The sequence below is a fragment of the Egretta garzetta genome, unplaced genomic scaffold, assembly GCF_000687185.1.
Source record: "Egretta garzetta isolate BGI_Z169 unplaced genomic scaffold, ASM68718v1 scaffold108, whole genome shotgun sequence".
Taxonomy (NCBI): Eukaryota; Metazoa; Chordata; class Aves; order Pelecaniformes; family Ardeidae; genus Egretta; species Egretta garzetta.
In genome coordinates, this window is record NW_009260614.1 from 4,203,824 (window position 1) to 4,210,428 (window position 6,605).

Below are 6,605 nucleotides of genomic sequence, written 5' to 3' on the forward strand. Positions count from 1 at the left end.
CTGTTCCCAGCACAAAGCCAAAACACAGTCCCATGCCAGCTAGTATGGAGAAAATTAACCCCACCCCAGCCAAAACCAGCACACTGCCTCATAAGAAGTTCACCACCACACAGAACTAAAAAAATCTCTGGGTTTTGCTTTTACAAGGAGAAAAAACAAAGAGCAAAACCAGTTTCCTTTTCAGGAAGCCAAATCAAACCAACATGTATCTCAACTCCACACTTTTCTTGCTGGCTTCTACTTTTAAGAACCAAAAAGTAGAAATACTCAAGGCAAGAGGGAACAAAACCACAAGACGCAGCTACTTTCCATCTTCCCTGTACTCATACAGGGCAGACACACCAATCCTGATAAACCCACCAGTAACAGATACTCTTCTCTAGTAGTTGCTTGTCAGACACACAAAACCAAAAAAAACCCAATTAAACTTTATGAAGAAAAACTGTTATTTAGGCATATAAAGAATACATACGGAAAATTAGAGGGAAAGAAAGAAGGAATATGCATTTCTTAGAGTCTTAATAAGCAATAGCAACACATTTTTACCCTTCGCCAGATGTAATGCAAGTGGGTATTCCCAAAATGGTACATCTATCCATTGTCTGCTACTCTCCAGAAAAGTAGCTGTGGATGCCAAAGCATGCTGCTCTCCACCAACCCCTCACCTAGCATTACAAACACGACAACAAACCCTGCCACACAGATGGAAAAGAACGTAACTCCCAAGAACCCCCAAATACAGCTGGATCTGAGTTTGTGTAGGCTCACCCTTGCACTCCACTGGAGATTTGCTGCTCCTTAGGGGAAAGAAGCCCAGCTCCTGCTAGATCCCCATGGGCCACTTTTTGGTATTTGGAGAAAAAAAGTTATTCTAGCAGAGTACAAAAGCACACTGTCATGGTGTAGCCCCAGCCAGCAACCGAGCCCCACTCAGCTGCTCACTCACTCCAAAATCGGGAGGGTAAAAGTGAGAAAACTCATGGGTTGGGATAAAGACAGTTTAACAATTGGAGAAAAAAAAATTAAAAGGAAAACAATAAAAGAGAGAGAAGAACAAAACCCAGGAAAAACAAGTGATGCAACTGCTCACCACCCGCCAACCGATGCTGAGACCGATGCCCAGTGTGTCCCACAGCAGCAATCACTGCTCCCCAGCCAACTCCCCCCAGTTTATATACTGGGCATGACATCATATGGTATGGAATAGCCCTTTGGCCAGTTGGGGTCAGCTGTCCTGGGCATGCCCCCTCCCAGCTTCTTGTGCCCCTGGCAGAGCAGGGGAAGCTGAAAAGTCCTTGACTGGGTGTAAGCACTGGTTAGCAAAAACTAAAACATCAGCATGTTATCACATATTCTCATGCTAAATCCCAAGCACAGCACTATACCAGCTGCTAGGAGAAAAATTAACTCTGTCCCAGCCAGAACCAGGACACACACATTTCATTAGAAAGCTGGAACAAAAAGGAACATAAAATACACCATTTAAAAAAAAATCTAATGAAGCTAGACTGCTTCTTGGCTGTGGCAGCTTTCACCCCTTGGCTGCTTTGCCTTCTGGGCCAATACACAATTTCAGCGTATTTAACTCTGCTCAAATATTGGCCTTCTGACAAAGGACAGAAGTTGGTTCTTTCCAGCCTGTATAGATTAATACTCACAAGCTGTTAAGTGCAAATGAATCTTTTTAATCTTGGCTAAAAGTCTCTGTTATTTTTCCTACAATTTGGTTCAGTAATCCCACGTTTCAGAGGAAGTTAAGTCTGGCCATTCTTATTCCAGCTGGGATAGAGTTAATTTTCCTCCTAGCAGCTGGTATAGCGCTGTGTTTTGGATTTAGTATGAGAAGAATGTTGATAACACACTGATGTTTTAGTTGTTGCTAAGCAGGGCTTACACCAGTCAAGGACTTTTTCAGCTTCCCCTGCTCTGCCACGGGCACAAGAAGCTGGGGGGGGGCATGGCCAGGACAGCTGACCCCAACTGGTCAAAGGGGCTATTCCATACCATATGATGTCATGCCCAGTATATAAACTGGGGGAGTTGGCTGGGGAGCAGCAATCGCTGCTCAGGGACGGGCTGGGCATCAGTCAGTGAGTGGTGGGCAAATACATTGTGCATCACTTGTTTTGTATATTCCCTTATCATTATTATTATTATTATTTTCCTCTTTATCTCAACCCACGGGTTTTACTTCTTTCCGATTCTCTCCCCCATCCCACTGGGGAGAGGTGGGGGTGAGCAAACAGCTGTGCGGTGTTCAGCTGCCTGCCAGGTTAAACCATGTTAGCTAACCTAGCAGAGAAACTCTGTTGGGATGCAAACCTACCACCACCAGTTTTTCTGATTTTCTGTAACACATCCACCTTAGCTGCAGTGCACACAGGGTTAGGAGATTCCCCTTCACCCTCCAGTGTCTGTTCATAGCTGACCTATGCAATCCCGTTAGGATCATCTATTTTCCATGTTATGACATGTCATCGATCATCTTAAAATTAGACAAATACTCTATAAGCAACAATTTTTAGCTCCTTCCAACCACTAGACTGCTCACACTTAGCGGAAACACAACAAGCTTAACAGCAAGGGTGCTCAGACTGTGTGTGACACCCCCACCTTCAGTTGCACAAAACTATTTTCACAGGGAATATTTTCACCAGCCACAGAAATAGAAGCAATGGATCTGGGAGTTCCTTCGCAAAAACACTGCCTGTTCTTCACCATCTGCATCTGGTGCATGTGGATTATGAATCAATTTGGACGAGCAACATCCAACCTCTGTGGAGTACCAGCCTATTCTGAAACACAAACACTGCTGGACCACACCAAGCAAAAGCAGCTCTGGATATTCAGAGCCAGCTCGATCCAAAGCAAAGAGGCAGAGGCAGGTCTGGCAGAGGTTACCTCTGCTTACAGCCTACACCAAAAACAAGAGGGTGAAGCTTCCTGACATCAGGAACAGGAAGGAGAGACAATGTGGAGATACCACAGGGCATTTAGTCGACTCAAACCCAGCTGGGTTTATCTCCTGGCTTACTGTCAGCTCTTCCAGACAGGAGTTGTCTCCCTTGGAGGTACAAACCTTGACTCATCAGCTAGAGAGCAGTGTCATGTACATATACATGATCAGCCCTTAGCTGAGGCTGAACCCACGCTATTAACCCCCCCCAAAAAAATGAATTAAAAGCACTCTCAGGGACAGCAGAGTAGCCCTGAAATAGCCTTAATGTACCAGGGAGGCTCTGCACCTCTCCCCTCCACACGTACTCCCTGGAATATCTCTGCTGCCTTTTTTTCCAGCTTCTTATCGGGAGCAGCAGAGCGGCTGATTCAGGAAAAGTGCACATCACAATTAAAGTCAACCTTCTTGCTCCTTTGCTCACTAAAAATTAAGTGTGTTTATCTCCCTAACCTTAAGCTATATCGCTTTCTGGTCTGAGACAGCAGGAATACAGGCACGGCACTCACCGGTTTCACCTGAGGAGCAGGTTCCCTGGTAAGCACGCTCTTGCCATTCTCACCCGGCACCATTACAAGCGCAGCAACAGTGACCCATTAAACACAGCAGCTGGGACGTTTGCTGTCGCCATTTCGATCCAACTCCCACCGCAGGGATTTAACTCGCAGCAGCAGAATCAACAAGACGCAGCACCGAGTGTTTTACATCAGGGCTTACCCCCACAAAACACGCCAGCAACGCTACTTACAGCACCATGTCCCATGCTAATTAGTGAAATGATGCGCAGGATCACACCACTCGGAAATACAATCTTGCTGTAAACCAACACACTGCCCCAAATCCCTACTAGAGCGCTCACTGATTTAAGCTTTCTTCTTCCGAGGGCGGCCAAGCAAAAGGTCAGCAACCAAAGGCAGCCGGGAGGGAGAACAAGGGCCCCGAACAAACAAAGCTGCGAGGGGAAACACCTGGTGCTCAGCACACCCAATAGCGCTGAGACAGCACCAAGTCACACAAAACCAGCAGCATTTTGCTGGGGCAGGGTTCATTACACAGCTGCAATACCTCCCTCTAAAACCAGTAATTAAAGTACCTAGAAAAATGGGAATTAATTAAGATACTCAGCAACCTGCGATGACTTCTCAGCCAGCCTAGACGGCAACTACCTCTGCTACTCTTAAGAGCCATTTAAGACAGTAACGATTCCAGCAACTGTCATTTGAAAAGCACCTCTGATTTCTCGCATTCATAAGTCTGCATAATCGTGTTTGCAAAGAGATTTAAATTTGATTTTCACTATTCCTAAATATTCCAATATAGACCAACATATAATAACGAAATTTTAGATAAAATGAAAATGCAGTATCTAACTCACAGGCAATTATATAAAAATGAACGCATTATCTGGTTTGGAGTAGTTAAGAAACCATTAGCGTAAAACTCCATTTCTGTGTTAAAGCCAGACAGACTCAAGGGACAAAACACTTAGTTTTTAGGTACGCAACGTCCTACTGCAGCACCCAGGCATTCGTGAATTACAGTGAAATCATGTAAACAAAATGAAATATTAATCACAGCAGTCCTGACCATCCGATAATTTCTGTCTTTACCAATGTAATTATGTTTACTTAGTCAACATGACAATCATGTTAAATAACAATTACTTTAGTTCTGTGAGTCCATCAACACTTACACATAATATTTCAGAAGTAAATTAGTCTAAGCTCTATTGGCATTTATTTAATTATAACAAAATCGGTGCTGGCACTTTTTCTAGTGTGAGAAACTGTCCTTGCTAGTCTGAGCTGGTCCTTTGGATTTGTCCTGGTTTCAGCTGGGACAGAGTTAATTTTCTTCCTACTAGCTGGTATGGGGCTGTGTTTTGGATTGAGTATGAGAATAATGTTGATAACACACTGATGTTTTAGTTGTTGCTAACCAGTGTTTACACTAAGTCAAGGACTTTTCAGCTTCCCCTGCTCTGCTGACTGAGAAGGCTCGGGGGGCACAAGAAGCTGGGAGGGGGCACAGCCAGGACAGCTGACCCCAACTGGCCCAAGGGCTATTCCAGACCATATGGAGCCAGTCAGGCTCCATATATAAACGGGGGGAAAGCTGGCTGGGGACCGCTGCTCAGGGATGGGCTGGGCATCAGTCAGCGGGTGGTGAACAATTGCATTGTGCATCACTTGCTTTATTTAGTCTACTATTATTACTATCTCATTTTATTTCAATTATTAAACCGTCTTTATTTCAACCCACGAGTTTTCTCACTTTTACCCTTCCAATTCTCTCCCCCATCCCACTGGGAGGGGAGTGAGCACACAGCTGTGTTGGGCTCCGTTGCCGGCAGGGGTTAAACCACGACAGGATTTGTATGTCATACTGCACTGGTCACAGGAAACAAAAGGCTCACATTTATTTAAGGGCAAACAAAACCCCTTTAATTCCTCCAGAGTTCCCACAAAGAGTTAAAACCTGACACTAAACACCAAGTAGTGGTTTAACACCTTGAAAAAAACCCATGCAATTAGTATACAGCCAGTACCTGAAGCGCACACCTTTGAACCGTAGCTTCATGCAGTGAACCGCCCTGTATCCGCACTGGTGTGCTGTTGCCCACCGCGCACACATCCGGGCGCTCTGCGAAACCTGGGAAACTAATGACCCCCTCACTCTTCAGCAGTAATCAGTGCACTCCATTTGATCACTTAATTCCCTCTGCATCTCTCTCCCTTGCTCCTATTATTGTATTTAGCCAAATGAACCAGAACATCAATTTCCATGGAATCAATTACACGTGTTCTTCCTTGAATTGAAGCATTTATGTCAATCCTATTAGAAGTCACTCTCTAGCCACGATCTGAGACCAGAAATAAAAGTCAATTCCATAAGTAAGAGTTTGGGAATGTGTCAGTAACTTCTTGCCAGATAACTACAAATTCACAGTCTCTCCAGAGGAACACGAGTTTCAACCAAACTTCTCTGAAAAGGTTCTCATGTCCTGATGGATAAGACAACGGGCTGCCAAGTAGCCTCTTACCAGGCTGTAAAGGGGAGAAACTTTTATGCCATCTCATTTACCTCATGGATTTACAAGCCTTTCTTGTTGGTTTTTTTTGTTTTTTGTTTTTTTTTTTTTAAACATGTTTTATAGGATTGTTTGAATTGCAGAGTTAGGCAAGCAGAAACAAATATTAGGTATACTTAAAAACACAGTATAAAAGTTGCTCCTTGTTGTGAGATATTAACCCAAACACTCGTACCCACTGACAACACCTCAGCTATGTGATTAGCTTACAAGGGGATGGTGGCACTCATTAAACAGTCACCATGCGGATGTTTCTCTCGAGCAACTTACACACCAAGCCTTTGACCAAAGAAGCCTGCAAATAAAGAACTGGAAACACAATGGGTGACACCCAAAGCATTGCGAGGATTAAGAATATTGTCATGAATCCACGAGAGGCAGGTAACATCACACATCCAGGCAGGGGCGTGATTTTACATCAACCGGCCTTCAACATGAGGTCAGCAGACTTCTGTAACAATTCTTCGCTGCCAGCTAGGGAAGTTCTTTGCTGCTGGCCACGTTGCTGCACATAAACCCACCTTGGCTGAATCCTTGTCTCAGGCAACCGCCCTGTGG

At 44.6% G+C, this 6,605-nt stretch overlaps 1 protein-coding gene across 6 annotated transcripts in view; it reads right to left on the reverse strand.

The window, feature by feature from the left end:
- GTF2I (general transcription factor IIi) overlaps positions 1-6,605 on the reverse strand; it is an 86,632-nt gene that overhangs the window by 79,691 nt on the left and 336 nt on the right. The window contains exon 1 of one of the 6 annotated variants that reach the window (XM_035900490.1): positions 6,569-6,599. The exons of the other annotated variants lie outside the window; for them this stretch is intronic. The gene's annotated coding sequence lies outside the window, so the exon portion shown is untranslated. Of the gene's footprint in view, positions 1-6,568; positions 6,600-6,605 lie in introns of those variants that run through there. 6 annotated transcript variants of the gene reach the window in all.